The sequence below is a fragment of the Rhyacophila brunnea genome, unplaced genomic scaffold (genome assembly GCF_057557595.1).
Source record: "Rhyacophila brunnea isolate RB1 unplaced genomic scaffold, BYU_Rbru_1.0 scaffold_5, whole genome shotgun sequence".
NCBI classification, from domain to species: Eukaryota; Metazoa; Arthropoda; class Insecta; order Trichoptera; family Rhyacophilidae; genus Rhyacophila; species Rhyacophila brunnea.
The window spans coordinates 38,889,072-38,908,772 of record NW_028233170.1 but is presented as its reverse complement, the minus strand read 5'-3'; the positions used below and the strand labels follow the sequence as shown (position 1 = coordinate 38,908,772).

At 33.9% G+C, this 19,701-nt stretch overlaps 1 protein-coding gene across 1 annotated transcript in view; it reads right to left on the bottom strand.

Annotated features, from left to right (window-relative positions):
* The window catches only part of LOC147066403 (uncharacterized), a 1,036,129-nt gene that overhangs the window by 716,260 nt on the left and 300,168 nt on the right, over nt 1–19,701 (bottom strand). The window lies entirely within an intron of this gene.

The window sequence follows — 19,701 nt, the reverse complement described above, 5'->3', positions numbered from 1 at the left end:
TTCATGAAAGGCGACTTGGGACTTTGTTGCCGTTCTAGTAGTTGGCATGTTGTGATCGTGAAATTATATTTCCTGCGACTACTAAATATTACGAAGGAATTATTGATTACTCATTATAAAAAAAAGATGTTTGAATGTGTGATTCTATTATTTTCTTTGGATATTCTTTAACAATTACAATGTACGCGTGCTTTATCACTTATTCCCCTCACCCATGCTCCTGATAGTAGAAGATTGGTAAATGATTAAATTACAGTATATACACAGTGCATTTAAAACGAAAGCTCAACAATGTATGTGAACCAATTATGTGAGCTTGGAATCCGCACGGGTATGGCGGGTCTGCATTCATCCAACTCGGAGTCGCATAAAGGTTAATGCTGTATTCTGTGAGGACCAAATGTCGTTTGTTCAACACGTGCGTTCTACCTGTACTCCTGTATAGCTGAGAGGCATGGCATCTTACTGAGCTTCAAAGGTCTCGGCTTTTGAGCTTTGAGAATCGATGTCTCCGCCGAATATTAGGGGTAAATTGGTACGACCGCGTTACAAACACCCGAGTTCGTGAGCAGACACAGCAGCCTTCGGTGATTGAGGTAAATACGAAGAGACGCTTTACGTGGCTGGGACATGTGTTCCGGATGCCACAGATTAATTCTTTCGATAATGTGTTGCCCATCGACATGTTCAATACCTCCGATCAGGCACTAAAGTGGAAAAGTACTTTGTGTATTTACAAGTCACTTAATATAATATCTATTTTATTTGAAAAATTATTACTATCTGCATATGGTAGGTATCTACTTGGTGGAATTTGAATTTAAATTATACTTAATTGATTTAAGTTTTGTAGTTTTCCGTTTCAATACTTTTTGCGACAGGTCTCGTGTTTCAGTATTGTCAGACACTATTCAAATTCATTTTTCTTTTACATTATAGTGAACATTACAAATTATTAATTCAAGACGTTCACAACATGACATTTAGAAACAAAGAAATATTATGTATACAGTATTATATAAAACTTATTAAACAGCAGAAAAGTGTAAATACAACAACAACAAAAAAAGCATAAGTACCCATCAATGAAAAACATACAACTGACAAAGAACAAAGTTACTTACTGTGTAGAAATAAATATACTTACTAGATTAACATATAGTATCACAGAGTAAAAGAAACGATTCAGATTGTAAAGTACAAAACATTAAAGTAAAGTACATATTATTTACAATATAATTTATTTTTCGTATACAGAAAAGATAAAGAAAATTCAAAAAAAATTCTGTCACAGACAAATCGATTATTTGCAAAATAATATTGTTTAGATATTTTTTTTATAATGTAAATAATATTAAAGTGTTATCTGCATGATTGATAGGTCTTTTATAAAATTTTCGTATACTGTAAGTAGACATCAATACAGATGGAGTTGTTATGGCCGGTCAATGTGTTGTATCAGTTGTAGTTCGGGTGGTCATGTTTTATATACTTTTATTAGTATCAATAACGCGTACGCCTCCCGGGCCCCGAATTATTAGGCCCTTAGATTAGGCTTCCGACCATTTTGGGGGAAAATTCGAAGAAACAAGACTCGTAACAATATACGACACGATTTCGACCACGCCTTAGCTTTTGGAAATAACACGAAAAATCATTGCTAGGTATTTATATGTACACCACGAATCGTCGATTAATAAAAATTTCCCATATTTTTTGAAAGAAAATATAACATATAGAAAAGATTGGTCTTAATTTTTCAATTAGAAGAATTCATACATTATTCCTACAATTATTTACATTTGCACACATTCACATCCACGGTAATGATAGGCGTGTTTTTTTCTTTTAAATATCTATAAGAAATGGACGTGTTACAGTCACAAAGAGGTGGCCTTCACCGTGTTCGGAAACTTGTACTTATGCAGTTCGCCGTATCACATTTCACCGTGAATTGTTGTATCGGAGATATATGGCCGTATATTAAAGACCGTCCAACCTCTTTTCGTAAAGTACCGACTGACATAAAATGCATGTCCAAATAAAACACGGTTCATGTCGGTTTACACTTTACAGGAAGCCAGTAGCAAACAATTTTTGAAAAAAGCCTATATACTGGATTATTTGTTAGGTTAGGTTAGGTTTTCCAAAATCAGCTATGAAAATTGAATTAATGTCATATTGAATCTAATACAATTGGAGACCGTATACTATAGGGTCATCTCTTTCCGATAAGAAAGCTGACGGCGAACTATGCCACGGTAAAATGTTTTACGTACAACTTATTTATTTATTTATTTAGAAAAGGAGTATTACGGCATTACAGTGATTGGCCAATGCGCCATAATACATAATAAATACAAAATTATAAAAATATCTGAATTACAAATAACAACTAATATAACAAGAAAGTAGAAAAGACAGCACGTGTTTATGTAAATATTAAAGAAACATGATAATATATACAATTATAAATTTAACCTATTTAACACGTCCACAAACATTATATATTAATAAAAAAATAAATCACCTTTATGGTGCCATCAAATAAGTTAATCGCACGATACACAGCATCATGAAACATTAACATCAACTTACATGTAACTGGCCTCCACTGCGTCGTGCCGTTTGGATACCTGTTTTTTTTTTACTCCAAACATATTACCTATATCACCGATTTTAAATTTAATGTGTAACAATAAAAATTCACCCTGTAATTATCAACATATTGTTTTCTTTCATCTAGTGAATCTTGGTTTAATTTAAAACCAGTGTTTCAATTGTATTGTCTCATAACTAACTATTAACTTATGTTTCCATGGCTTCCGTCAGACGGGCGTATACCGCGGTGTAAACAACTGTGGCAACGAAACTGATTAGAATGTTTGATATTCCTAGTTTGATTTAATGTATTATTATGGTCAGTGGGTCTATTCTATGCTTATCGACCGCTAAAGTGATAAAGTGAAAAATATTATCAAATTTAGGGTAGGTTTGTATCAAAATATTAGCACTTATTGTAACAATTACACGAAGTTGGTTTTTATTGTTGCAATAAGTGCTATATTTTAACAGCACCTATCTTGCTGCTGTTAAAATATCGCACTTATTGCAACAATAAAAACCGGCTTCGTGTAATTGTTACAATAAGTGTAAATTTTTTTATATAAACCTACCCTAAGTTTGATACTATTTATCAATTTAGTGTTCGATAAGTATAGAATAGACCCACAGGTCATGATGAAAAGAAACTTTGAAGACTGATGCTTAATTCTGGATATTGGATATGGCCTTATATTTTTAATGATTGAGTCATCCAACGAAGGGTGAAGTGTGAATATCATAAAAAATTAACATCTATTAGTGCGCTATTATAATGATGCTGATAAACAACTGAATATTGATTAACAAACGAAATATTCATTATTTTCCAAACCCAATTTCATGAAAATAATTAATTTTTAATGATGTGAAAACAATATCAGTAAAAGGTAAATCGGTAAGACTCTTGTGTAGGTAGAACTTAGGTATAAATTAATGTAATAATATCATTTAATCGATACAAAATACAAGGCAAACAAACATTATTGGTCAGAGTTGGGAACCAAACCGAAACCAAACCGAATCTCATAATTATTTTAGAATTAGAATTCTTTAAAATCAATGAGATTAACAAATCATTGTTGTGACAACTTATTTATTATAATATTGCTTAATTGTTTAGTTAACAATCACTACTTATATTATTATTTGCCGGAAATCATGGTGTTTTTTGAATTATTAAATATTTGTCAATTTATCATCTTAATGTAGCATTAGAAAAAGCCTTGGATATATTTTTACCTCATATCGGACTCCATGATTGAAATATTACTTAACGGATTATTTAATGAAGTAAAGAGCCAGAAGTAAGTAAGACACTACACCAGTGGTGGCCAAACCGTGGCGCATTGCATCTTTTGCGCGTCTTAGTTGATCGCCCTTACTAGCCATCTCAATGATCTAAAGTTAAAACTACAATGCAAGAATAAATTATTTCAGTAAATAGCATCAGTTCATTTAAAATGGAATTAAAACTGTTCACCACTAGAAATGTATGTAGTAAAATCATTGGAAAATGAGGATTTGAGTCAATTTCCACACTTGAAAGAGCGGAATGAATGTGCTGCGGATAATAGGAATTTGACCGAATATATTGAATAGAGTTTATTAAAAGCCTTAAATGGAGATGGGCTGGACACATAGCTCGAAGAAGAGACAATCGTTGAACAAATCTAGTCATCCAGTGGTATCCAAGAAGTACAAAACGTCCGCAAGGTAGACTTAGAGGCCGCTGGATCGATGAAATGATTTGAAGTTCTGCGGAAGTACGTGGCAGCGCAATGCACAGGACCGAGAGAAGTGGAAGCAACTTGAAGAGGCCTTCAAGCAGCAGTGGATAGATTCAGGCTTATTGAAAAAATCAAGATATTGCAAGGGTCATTTAAAAGTCGTTTTCATGATTATGCTAAAGAAGAAAACTGCATGCTCGCATTTATAAACCCATAATCACTTAGTACTCATTACAAAATGTAATGCAGATAGATGCCCAGTACCATACAAATTGATTGATTTAAAAATAAATTCATTATTTAAAATGAAATTTGATGAGCTGTTTCCAGATGAAAATGCTTTTGACATAATTAATTTCTGGCGTTCATTACCCTGCGAACATTTCCCAGAGCTAAGAAAATTTGCAAAAAGTTATATGTCACTTTGGATCGACATAGTGAACAAGCATTTTCATTCATAAAATTGATTGAAACCAAAACAAAGTCGCGAATAGCTGATATAAATTTATTGTATGGCGCATCTGAATTCGTCTGTGAAAAAATTGGCGCATGGTATGCAATAGGGTGTCCACCCCTGCACTACACGTATCCATCACAAAACCATTATTTTATTATTTACAACTATCAACCATTCACAGAAGTATAATACAGTAGAGATAAATATAAGATACAAGATAAATTGTGTGATGGTCCACATAACATGCGAGCAATATTAAAATAGACAGATTATTGAGATGAATATTACACAGCAACGGGAAAAAATAAAAACGACAATAAAACAGACAATAAAAAAATAAAAATCGAAAAGAAAATGAACAAAGAAAGAACACAATCACCTTGTAATTATGAATGGTGAGTAGTTTCAGGGTAACTTGCTTTGAAAGAGGCGAGAAAACAAATCCAATCAATCACTGTGGTGATCTATAATTATATATAATAGACGTGGAAACTGGAACCGGAGAATTAAAATATGTACTGGTTCCACAGCTCTGTCAAAATATAATTTTAAGTAGATACTAAGGCACGGATTGATAATAACCTGGAAGATCTATTTTGAGGATTCGGAAATTGACAAAAATGAAAAGACATCAACCGATACCCTCGACACGTGCCACGTCAGGTTCATACAGATATTTCTGAGAAGGCTATTAATAACCTGCCCTGGCATTATTGACGAGAAGTAAGCTTACACAAACATACTTAGAAGCAAATCTAAAGACACCTTCCTTATCCGTCTCTTGATATTTAATATGAGTTATTAATCTGTTGTTATTGTACTATAGATTTCAAATAACATTGATTATCTGTCTTCGTTTATTGTGCGGTAAAGAAGTAACTGAACCATTAGTATGGTAGATAATAATGGCCCCCACATCATGAAGCGGGCCCTCTACATATCGCCAAGGTTAAGGACAGTTTTATGTTCTATAGTGCTTTATACTTTTAGCGATTTTTTTCTATTTTTCAATAAATCACAAATTATTGAATTGTCGGCACTCGGCATCATATTTTAAAGCACAGCACCGCGATTTCCTAACTATCGACTCGTGTGGCACCAGACGACATGACGTAATTGTGACGTCAGCCAATACACGCTCGAAGCATGCCGCCCGCCCGCAGTGCCCACTATAGATAATATTACGATGAAACACCTATATGTGTATGGTGACAATGAATAGCGCCGCTGTCGGAGTAGCGTTATATTCTCGAGCGCTATTATCACTCCGGTAGTACGTCACAATGATGTCACATGACGTCATGTCGACCGGGCAGCTGACACTCGCAAGTTCTAACATCGGGCCCCTGGGGCCTTATGTTGTAACTTGCGAGTTGAAGTCGACATGACGTCATATGACATAATTGTGACGTACTACCGGAGTGAGTCAATAGCATTCGAGAAATTAACGCTACTCTAATACTGGCGTTATTCATTGTCCCCATACACACATAGGTATTTCAGCATAATAATATCTATGGTGAGCAGTGTGCTTGAGCGGCTCGCCTCGATGCGTGTATTGAGGTTACGTCACAATTACGTCATGTCGTCGGGTGACTTCATGTCACAAGTTATATAACATAGGGCACCTGATCGCAACCCCTTTTATGGTAGTCGAGTAACTTGCGACCATTCAGTATGTTTGATAAATAGCCATTTTTATTAGTCAGGAAACATACATTATAAAATAAAATTCTACACGTCAATTATCATTTAATTATATCCATCATATTTCATTAAATTGCATCGCACAGCCACATATTTTAAAACATACAGTATTATGTAAAATAGCGCCGCAGGCGACCTTTTTTACTATTAGGGCAAATTTGTAGTGTCTGTTAATCTCACTTAACTGGTTGAACCCCCACGCCGGGGCCCCCAGGCTAGAGCACTGTCATGGGCCATGGATATAATAGATATAATAGAGAAGAAAGTACCTACTTTCGCTGCTAAAAATTATGTTGCGTTGATGTGTATGTTCTTGATAAATATCTGAGAGATCAGAGGATATGCCAATTGAAAGGGAGAGGGAATTAGTTGTGTACAATATATATTTATTAGTCGGCTTACGTGAGAGATGAGTTTAGATGGCTGCAGTTTGATATATGATTAAAATAGACTCGCTGTAGCTCAATCGATAATGTTTACCCAAATTGTTTACGATGTCACGTAGGGACGTGACATTTTCTATGTATATTGTTTAATAATAATAAAAACTATCAACCATTTCATGGAAAAAAATCTCTACCAAGCTCTATAATGTCATAAGCCACTTCTGCTCTTAAAGGACTTTTCCCTACTCTCACATGGTCACATGGTATACTTTCCAATCCTGATATTCTGGAAAAATAAAATTGATATACACCCGTCAATTACATGCGTGGTCGCAGCCATGACCTCTTTTGGACAATGACTGTTTCCTCGTGTCCGGCTTATCAGGCACCAATAGCGTGAGCTGTACAGCTGATCAATGCATTACCTAGAGACGTGATTGTTTTTTGTTTTTAAAATTCTATTTTATTGGTAACTTTGTATCTTTATTGAATTATTGGTTTTTATTTTATTTTTTTGCTATACTTAATTCTAGTTTTGGCTTGTTTTTTCAACTAACTTAATTTACCTGTTCTTTTCGTTGTACATGTCAAGTTGTGAGTGTTAGTTATGTACTTACTCAATAAATATAGATTTTTAAGTAACTCATAGAATGAGACGAAATGATTTCTTTCACACACACTTAGGACTATTTAAGAATAATAACTAATTACTTAAAAACCGTATTAATTTACTTTCGTACAGGTTACTTTAGTATTTCCACGAATCTGTGCTCTTTCCATGGCATCAATCATAAAAAAAATATACATTTAGATAATACAATATAATACAATTAAACCATATTAGGTACAAGCAAATTATCAAAAGGGACTCACCCACTTAACAAAAAATAGATATTGAATTTCATGCTAAAGAAATAGTGTAGTTTTCATTCATTATCTTATTATTATATTTGGACAACTCTTTATTAATTTCAAGGTGTTCTAATAAATTTAACTTGGGTCCCTTATTACAAAAATATAGATGATGGATCAACCGTCATGTTGTGTGAATTTTCAATCAGGCGCTTAAAAAACTGAAAATCCATTTAAGATAATAGATCACAGCCTAGTTGAAATTGAAATGTCTGGGTCAGACAATGAAGACTTTGGTACTTAAATAAGTTTAATATTGGTATTATATTATGCCTACTAAATACAAAGTTTTACGTATTTCTATGGAAAATTTCTACGTAAACCAACCTCGATCGATCACGAGTCGGGCACATACCAAAGCACCGACGTCAATATCAAATGATAAGCGACCGATACTTCCGTAAAAATAATTACGCAAGGAAGGGAAGCGATAACGGTTATGATTATCGAAAACAAGAGTGGTGAGGGTCGTTAAGGGGTGGTCAGAAGACCGAAACTCTCATCCCCTGCAGCGCGAGGGCGGACGCGAGGACTGCAAGACAGGGGGAGGAAAGATACGGTCGCGATCGATCACTTCCTGTGGCCCTGAAGACTCACCCCCCGCCTGAATTATACCTACAGACGAGACGGCTTCTTTGCCGATCTCGTGGAAATTCTTGGGAAAACTTTTGGGGAAGTGTCGCGTTATATAAGATGGAAAATCGGATTTTCAGCCACAATGGAATATATACTTTTTATTGAGCTGAGTTTTCATTTATAAAACGTATGAAGGTTATTCGAAATCAACTTAAAGGTATATTACTATTAATCTATGGTGATAAACAACTCAATCCGTGTCAGGATATTGATCGGCGATATTAAATACCCATTTCCCGGAGTGTCTAATTGTTGAAAACACAGTAAATAGCTTACTGTAGATTATTTCCGCGATATCCATTTTACCACATTGTCAATTATATCGGATGAATTGAAAAACTCCATATACCTACCTGACTCAATTATATTAATTATTTCCTAAATATTCTTTTCAAGATACTATTTTGATTGTGAGTACGTCAATAAATCCCGGCCTGTTAGAATCTCACTCTCTACATCGCTCCGCACAATATCTCATCCTCCCGAGATTCGGACCTCGGAGCCGTATCATACGTATTGTAACGTAACTACTGTAACATACTATTGTACCCACTGTTTACGCTGCAAATAAAACTCGCTCCAACATACATTGGAGCAACCACCAAATCTCGACTTCTCATCTCTCCTTATGACGACTTCATCATCCATCATACCATGACCCCCACAGTGGTGACCCCCCACAAATCCATATGTATTGATACATATACGAACCTACTTACGGCATCCTTCGAAAACAAAGCTAGAGCGTTTGAAGTCCAAAATATACGGAGTAAGCCGAAGAAAACTAATATCATTCATTGTTTACACAAATTAGCTGTAAGACTTATAACAAAAACTACCTCCCAAGACTGCCCAGTTCCGGGAAGGTAGGTCTTAGGCATCAGTGGGATCGGTTAATTGACTTGGATCAATAAGATTCAACCTGTTGCCAGGAGGGGGGAGCATTCTGGCGTTAACGCTTACCCAGTATATGTATTCAAGACTGCTTGAATATTTTAAACACATTACACTGTACAGTACTTATCTTCAATGAACACCGTTATTTGCCAAACTTAATATGATTCCTGGGTCCGCCCTACACCGCATCCTAATAATAAACAGATGTCGGTTCAGGGCTACGTCTTATATACGGATCAGTATTGTAGAACGAATTCAAAATTAGGTACCTACCAGTGGATAGCAGCGGTAGCATGGTGAGGTGTATTCAACCGCTTTATATGTCATTGATTCGAGATCAAAACAATTCTAATCTGTATATTTATTCATTCTGTATATCTTTCTACTCGATAATTTACGCGGGTTATCACCAGTTAGATGTTACTATGTATGACTCCAACGATGGCCGCGCGGATTAAGGTCAGTCTATAGCGTCGTGGGTCCCAGGTTCAAATCCTGGGTCTGGCAAGTACATATATTGTTTTTCAATTCGTGTATGAGTCAGAGTATGGACCTAATAGGTTGAGCAAGTGGCAGACATCCATTTCTCGTAAAAACAAAAATCTGTTAATACAAATCTCCACACTTTAGAGGCTCATATGATCCTATTAGGATCGGACATGGTCGAAAGAAAAAAGAAGATGTAAAGCAGTAGTAAAAGCTATTAAGTTCATATTTTTTCCACGCATGGTGTCAAGAGATGAATACAAAAAGTATGTAAAGTGTATGAAAACTTGCTTCATCTTCGGCACGTGTCTCTACATGCTCTAATGTTAATTATTTTAGCATTCACAATCAATCATACAATAACTACTTATCTAAGTATAAGAGTTATTTGAAGGACTAATAACCAATACTGACAAAACTACACGAAGAGTAGGCATTTGCCAGAGTTCAACATCCCATACCTATTGTGTTGTGAAGCCATTGTAAAACGCAGCATTCCAATACAGAGTAAATCAAACAATTTGCACTGACCTAAAAGGGCGATAAAACAAAAAGATTTTGTCCTGCAGAGTTTGATCATTCTCTATTATTCGAAAAATTTAAACAAAAAACGACGCGAGAGTTGGTAATATAATAAAGGATCCCGAGCTATTTTCGATACCTATGAATCCCGGGATTCAATTTTTATGGAAAATAAAATAAAAACGAAAATATAACAGAAAAAATTAGAAATAAACTGAGATTGAATGAAGTTTCATTTATACCCATGTGTAAATTTCCGATTCATTTTATTTTTTCACTTAAATTAATAAAAATGAGAAAGATTGGAAAAGAACAATGCTTCGCACCTTTAACAAAGTAATTCCACCATGATCTCATACGTTTCACGGCAGTTTCATATTTGGCTGACTAATTAGATTTATGAAGCGGAAAGGCCATAAGTACACCATGATTTGCTTTACATTTTAAATCTCGCTAACCCATTCATTAAGTCTTTACTATCAGAAACAGCAATCTCATTTTGAATTCACATTATTATTTATATTACAATATCATTTACACAATTAAACTTATGTATTTCCAAGTATACAATTAACAATACATGTCTTAAATAGTATAAATTATACTAGATTTATTTTTCACCGATTTTATCAATGTTATTTGTAAATATAAATTTTTTATATTACAATGGAAAAAAATGCCAATCCCGGTCCCAGTCCCGGGATCCCGGGATTGTCAAATTGTAATCCCGAAATCTCGGGATCAGAATTTTGGCTCGGGATTGGATTCCCTAGAAATAACGCCATTTTATGTCTTGTTTCCAGTTAGAATAGTTAGATAAATCATTAAGAATAGTTCTGATGGTTCTGCGATGTTATCTATGTAATGAAAAACATCTTTCAATGAAGGAAAATCATTTATAATGGAATATTATGTGTATACTTATTGAATTTAATAATAACGGGTTGAGAAGACGCTAAAGGCAAAGAAACAATTGGATAAGAGAATAATCAAGGCTCTGCAATGTAATAGAAATATAGTTTGATAAATACATTGAATGTACTTAAATGGACAGGCGACGGTTCAAAAAATATGAATGCTGAACAAATCTAATAATTCGTGGCACCTGAGAGATTCCATGTCCTGGTTCCAGGTCTGATTTACTGTATAGTAGCTCTCTGTGTGAAAGTACTTACGTGGCAACACAATGCAAATGACCGAAAAGATTGATGTTTGGTGTTGATAATGGAACTCTACTAAGTAGACGTCATTTTTTATAATGTTCACCGTTTAGAATTTTCGTGGTCAATCGTGAACATCGGATTTTTGTGTTGTAAAAAACGTGAGAGTGCCAATTTTAAAATTGTCAGTACCTATCACAAAAAAAAACAATTATGTTATTTGCTAGCTAAGTGGACAACTCTGACTTATATTAATATAAGCGTATCGCATATGATAACCTAATACCAATATGTCTCTATTCAATATCAATTTATTCAAGCAGTTCCTAAAAAGTTATCTCATATAACGTTTTTAGTTACTTTACAATATATCGTTTTAGCGCATAAAAAGCAAACGCATTATAAATTCCGTTATGTACTATTCGTTTCGCGTTGAAAATGGGTTTGAAAAAACTTATCTTTTTGAATTTCGAACAGACACATTAGGTAGACCATAGATTGGCAACACTTCGCAAAAAGCATCATAGATTCGAAATGACGTTTCGGTCGTTCTCAAAATAGATACGGCACAAACAAACCCCGTGTTTGTTTTACGTTTAAGAGATCACTGCAAGCAATATGTAATACGTGGAGCGTAATCCCGCGACAATTTATTTACGTGTAATAAAAGTCACCCGTCGTCGGCGGAGGGTCGTAATCTTTCATTGCGCCGACAAACTATGGCCGGTGTTTACTTTCTCCCGAATAAGAGGTTACAGTAAAAGAAACTTTATATATGATATACGGTTTTACTGGCTTTTTGCGACGAGAGAAAAAACATATCGGTGGGTACAGTTAAACTTATATGTAGAAATATAATAAAGGTGTTACATTGCGTGATTATTTAAATACAATTAAGTTGTAATTATATTGAGATGCACGTCACGTATTGTCACGCTGTCACGGCGACAAATTTAGTCTATGGTTTTGTCATTTCGCAGAATATTTTGAACGATCACCATCCCTGTAAATTATATGACGGAGAGTGCCAATTCTAATGTATTGGTATTTTGAATTATTATTCATGCTAATTTCAATTAATTTTAACATTTTCTACGCGTGAGTACGTTAAAATTACTTGCAATATTATACAATAGATAATATTTTGAATACAACCCAACCTGCAGACATAGGTAATAGGCAACATTCTTATAGAAAATACATAGTGTCGACCACTAAAAACAAAAAAACCCGCGATTTTTACATGTCGAAAATGTGTAGGCATGTATAAAATGATAAAAACGTCCATTGAGTCATGCATGTGTCGATGCGGTGCGGTACAACGCGAGGTGACTTCATTGTTGTTCTGGTGATTTCGACAGATTTTGATAACTGGCAAAGTTCGTTTAAAGGTTCAAAATGTGCAAAATGACATTACAGACTTCTCTCCTGTAGCTGCAGTTTACTGTGACGTCACGTGATAATACGCGATGTGCAGCATAAAATAATCACAACTTTAGAATGGTATTTCTTTTTAGAATCAGTAAGTATGTTGACCAAATGTTGTTTTCCAATGAGAAAGATACCTTGTAATGCATTTCTTGCCAGTCTTGTTGCTGAATTTGTGCATAATTTTGAGTTTTAATTGCTTGAATTGCAAAACTTGAATCCATTAGAATTTAAATTCAAATTCCATCAAGTACTTTCATCCGATAGTATTAATATTTAATTGTTCGGTTGAATAATGGTATAATGGTATACTAGTATACTTAATTCAAATTTTAACGAAGCTCAGTCAAGCTTCTCAAACTTAGAGAAACATTTCCAAGTGATGTTTGTACATGTCGGAATAATACATAGTAGTCATAGTACCTAACTATGTAATTGAACAAGACGTAGGTAGGTATCTTTTGAAAACTTTTTAAAACCTATGTATTTACCTCCTAGTTCATAACACGTTCATAACACGTTCATTACAAATAACATTGCAGGAGTACCCAAACAATTTTGAACATTTTTTTTAAATCTTTACAATATCATTTTCGTAGAGATCGGTGTATGGAGTTAAAAGATACACTTTTCGCTTTGTTCTCTAATATTTACTTTATTATTCACCTTTGATGTTGCCCTCTTTGAAAGAAAAAAAATCCAACGCGTCTGTCAAAACATCCTGTAAAAATAAACAAAGAAACCTCCCCTCCCTGCCTCATCTCGTTCGCCAGAATTGCATGGCTCCCAACAAAACAATGTCCCGTACATAAATATGTTTTATATTTGACAGACAATTGTAGGGTTTGGGGGATCCTCGCTACTATAATACTTCAATGAGCGAGGAGCATTTAAGGAGATGACTTTAAGGGTTAGCCGTTATGCCCCGAGGCTATTCCGGATACAGAATGGGTCTGTTTAACCTTTATTGGCCAGTTAGGAGTTGGAACAAGACGATCTAATTTAATTTCATTTGGACAGGGCACAGCGTTCTCCTTTCAATTATGCGCCATAAAATCGAAATGAAGAATGATTGATAATAATTGACTCTGTTTATTTCTTCGCAATGAAATTATTTTGTTTCTGCTGTACCATTGATTGCTTCATTAAATTCATTTTACTACTTCCATAAAGATATGTACTATGAAAATATACGCAACTCTCTGAGATGTATACCTATGTACTATAAAATAAATATTATATAATGCCTCAACAAAATAACTACGTAAAATAATGTACATAATAATATGTAGGTAATATATAAATCTACCCTAATATAATAAAAGATAACATATTCCAAAATCTGCAACGATGTTATGTCACTTTTTTTCTGTCCCGATCAAAAAGCTATACCCAGTGACTTCAATTTCAATTCAATTTCATTAATTTTTTAACATATTGTGGACATTACAAATTATAAGTTTAAGGCGTTCACAACATGACATGAAACATTATTAAGTATAAGGAAGAAAACTAATAAAAACGATAAAAATATAGAAAGAGAACATAATATAAACATACAAAAGCAGTGAAAATACAATTATACATCTATAGAAGTTCAATGAAGTACACCGAGTTTGCTAAGGAGACCCTATTTTAAGAAGGTACTGTTCGGTTATACAGATAGCTTGGGTTAGTTTAGGTTAGGTTAGGTTGGGTTAGGTTAGGTTACGTTTGGTTAGGTTAACCTAACAAATAATCCAGTTTATCGGGTATTTTCAAAATGTGTTTTCCGCTCCGTATAACCGAACAGTACCTTTAATAATTTATAAAATAGCATCCACATAAACTCACCCTCACGCTAGTGGAATATGCATATATATATAGAATTCGGTTGAACATAGTTATCGCCCTCCCAATTGGCAATACCAATGGCAGGTTGGTTCTGCACCTTGGGAGAATAAACAACTGATGCTCTCTATTTCTAAAATAGTTATCAGGGACACAAAGGTCAACACTGCCCACTGGCAGAGTTCTCATTTATACCTCGCATAAGTCGAAAAAATTACGTAGCTAAAAATAAAGATCTCTTCTAAATTGCAGACTGCAATATGTAAGCATACCTAAGAGAAAGTCAGTTGGATAAAGCCATGGATAGTATCCATACAACCTCAAGTAAAGGAGTCTCAACTTGATACTCGATAATCGATATACAAGACGTGTTAATGCGATGAGAATACATTATATTATTTTTTTGGGCGGTCCAGTTAGTAGTCTACGCAATGTTCTTCAAATAAAATACATTTTTGTTAATTGGTCCCACCGATCTTAACCCTGCCTAATATATTCTTTGGAGACGGTTTCCAGAAAATAATTAGAAAAAACATGAGAGTCGTCGGTTTACTTTTCGAGCTAATTGCACAGTGTCACATTGGTGAGCGTGGTCGTTTTTACGTGTACCGTTGCATGGGGTCGAAGTGTATCATTTATCGGAGATAAATTACGATAAAACTGATTTTAGAATAAGTTCAATTATAGATTTATAGAACATACCTCAATTTGAAAACACTTCTGAGAAAATATATTATAACCAATAGAAAAAAGTAAGATGCAAGGAATCGAACCTGCATCTCTCGGGTTTCGCGCCCACGCACATTGACCACTATGCTAAAGGTACCATACTTAATTACGTCACATTTTAACTAATGGCTCGTATAGTACTCTCTGAAGCTTTTTCTAAATTGAGCTACTATTGGCTATCGGCTAATTAAAATATTACATTCTTAATCGTGTGAATTATTCGTTGAATAAAAAAAGTAAGTAATTAAATTATAATTAGGATCTACTTATCTACTCTACATTGAATCATTTCGAACATAAACTATGGTACAAACGAATAGGAATAAACCATAGTACAAAGTTATCTCAGCGATAAAGCGTCCCTAATTGTGAATTCAAAATTAAATGTCTTCAATAAACAATGATAACATTAAAACAAACAAATTAAAGCCGCAACCAAAACGGAGCGACCAAAACGATAGCTCGAGCGCTGAGACCTTAAAAGGACTGCAATTAATGATATTTCGCGGTTTAAAGTTTGATTCAACCTTTATTCGCCCCGAGTATATTATGAAAGCTAAGTATCACGTGGTCGGATCGTTTCAAAGCTAACTTTTGGGGTCGTCTGATCCAACGCAAATATAAAGTTGAAGAGCCTTATAATCGTATAAAGTTTTAGAAAAGTGATATAAATTCAATGTGAATATAAATTACTATACCACTGCGCCTTTGTTTGAACTGATAACTAGATCCTGTTGAGTAAGCACATCTTACTCGTATCACTTTAAAAATAATAATATATTCGTATTTGATTTGTATGAAAATATTTAGTGATCTCCTTCACTACCCCCCAAAGCGTCAAGTATTTTTCAAATGTGTTTTTCCAGTATTATAACGTATGGGTGAAAATCATGGGAAATAAATAATGGGGTAAGGAAGCAACACGAAAAAATATTGGATATAATAAAAAGTGTCGGTAGCTAGCAACTTCGAAGTGGAGATGGACAAGCTACATCACGCGTGGACCGATCATACCTGGACAAACATACATAATTGCTTATTTTAGCTTATTTTAGAACGAGTCCAGAAGAAATTTCTTCGATGTCTTTATTTTAAGAAATATAACTATTTTCTTTCGATAATAATTATTCGTCAAATTATTATTTTCCGACTGCCTTTCTACAAGGCATGCTTACTTTTCACTCTCTTGAATCTCGTAGGTATCTTCTGCTCTTAAAACACTTTTGCCTGTTATCGCAAGGAATGGTTTTCAATCCTGGTGTCCTAATTAATTTTAATTTACACGCGCCTGTCAATTACCTACGTGGTCGCAACCATGATTTATTCTGGATCGGAACCGTTTCCTCGTGTCAAGACTATCAGGCACCATTAGCGATGGGTGAAAGACTAGTCAACGCACTCTCCAATATCGATGAAATAATCGGGTTTACAGTGGATCGCGAGTGACTGAGTGATGACATAATTATAATAGATTTGGGGATAATTGATCGCGAGGACAATATGTCGAATGTAAAATTACAGACACGGGCAATTGGTAGCGCTGACGATTGGCCGAGGGAATACTTTGAAGCAGAAATGGTAATTTTGTCTAGCTTTTCGGTGCATTCAATTCGATACATCTATATTTCATTGGTGAGCAATAATTGTCACGAAACGAAATCAACTTGCACCACATAATATATTATTATTTCATTCCAATACATGTGTATTTTGATCTACGGCAAAGAACCATAACGATGGGCTAATAACTAACATCGAATCCCCATAAAAAGTATGTAGATATACTAGACTCAATAGTTAGGTCCATACAATTTGTCTTTGGCCTAACAAATAATACTATCAAGTGAATTAGTTACAGAATTAAAACATTAAATAATAATGATTATCTATATAAGTAAGTAACCAAATTACAACATATTTTAAAGATATTATAATTATATTATCAGATAGCAGTGGCGAAGACTCCATACTAGGCGATTATTTAAAGCCTACCTTCTTAAGAAAAATATTGTTTAATTTTATATTGACATATTAAATAATATAATCACATAATAATATATTCAATATGCCCAACGACATCTATCGTATAATTGTCATAATAATTTTACAATCTTTTCCACTATTTCAATAAGCACCATTTATGGCATGTCTCCATTGGTATACTTACTACCATGTCTCGAAGGTTTAAAAAAATAAGCGACATCTCGTTTCGCTTCACATATTGTATGAATTATGTTCAACACGTCTGCTGCGGCCCATATAAATTGGTAAGCTATTTAAGGAGCGCTTACATTTTACGTAAGTGCAAATTTATTCAAAATAATTTATAAGATAATTTAAAAAAATAATTTCTATGGGATTCAATCACATATTGTTGTTAAAAATAATAAATAATTTATCTCGTGATTTTTATTTGTCAGTTAGTTTATTCATAGACTAAGACAATTTATTCAGCCAATTATGTCAGTTGAAATCTGATATTGTATCTAAGTCTGTGTTTTAAATATAGAAGTATTTTAAAATGTCTAGTTTACGGGTTAAATTATAAATTCTTATGGATTCACAACAACGGATATTTTCAATATATTTTGAGCGTATCTTGCGTTTATATTTAGGAAAATACATAATTCAAATTAATTGCTTAATTTTATACCATCAGTGAGCTTTTGAAATTTCATCGGTTATTGTGTACCTACCTATTCATCAGTAGTTATGTCGGATTATCTTCTTATTTCCCGTAAATACATTTAACAAGTGTGCTTTCTCCACAGCCTACCTGTTTCCAAAAGTCACCCTTCGCCACTGTCAGATAGTAAATATTAGGTACTCAAAAATACATATATTCATGTACAATTGTATAGTGTATACAATATGCTGTAAATTATATAATAGAACATAATGTGTACACGACATAGCGTAAGTACTCACTTAATCTCAAAAAGACAACATCTGTTTTCACTACAAATACAGCTGCTTCACAAAATATTATGACGAATAACAGCGATAACTTTATCCGTTGTAATCGTTTCCATTGATAATATAATATATAGGTAATATAGAAATTGTTGCTGATAGTGTATAATGTTACAACTTTAAAGGTGCAAACAGGAATATTATAAATCTGCTATCAACAACTTAACTGATAACGTTAATTAATTTACTAACATCAGCACATCTATCTATACACAAGGCTGCCATAGGGTAGTTATCATATTTTTGTAATAAGGCGGTTAATTTTTACAATAAGTGAACCATCTGAACTGTCAAAGTGCTATGTTTTAACAACACCTCTATTGGCTGTGTTAACTTTTATAACGCAATAGACAGTTTTGACAATACATAAATATGATAAACTACCCTCGCTAGTCGCCGATAGCCGACGATAGCAGCCTTGTGTATGGAATAGGTGTGCTGATATATTTAACTCGACGAACTTCATGTAGGTAGGTAATTCGACATGAATGTTGCAGTTATTTAATACCAACGTAGGTAGTCTCATAAAAGGCAATAAATAGATTACATCTGTAGGTTAAAAACACTAATAAACCTAAAAAACAATATCCACTTATATTTGACACAGTAATGAGAATTCTGATAATACGACCGTATTAACACCTTATTTGAATATTCAATTAAAGATGTTATATTATATTAAAGTAAATTTACTCGTCTTGTTCATTTTTGTACTTGGATTTCTTTACCTCACAGTTCCCCGATTGGACAGTGATACACATTTCCACACATCACACATGCTCAGTAGCGCATGAGAAACTATAAAGCGGACATGATCTAACATAAGAAGTAAATCATAATAATACGTCTTAATCTGATCTACAGTTACAAATTGGTGCTGAGAAGCAAAATATCACAAGGGCAATAACCAAATTTCTTTGAGAGCTAAATATTATGACGATATTTGAAATTCAACATGGCTGTTACGAAAATTAAAAAATGAATACATATTAACGTGATCAAATTCATAATGTTCTACATTGTAGCATTGGACTCTTCGTCGATTTATCTGGGTTATTGCTGTACATACAAATACCGTTTCTGACAAAATAAGTTCGCAAAAAATACCCAGTATAAATTTAGTTATATTAAAATATGTAACTTTAAGTTACTATCGTATTATATAGCATATAACACAGTCGCCCTAAATTCACGGGTTGTATGTGGTGAAACATTCGTCTGTTCGGCAACAATGCGTACCTAATAAT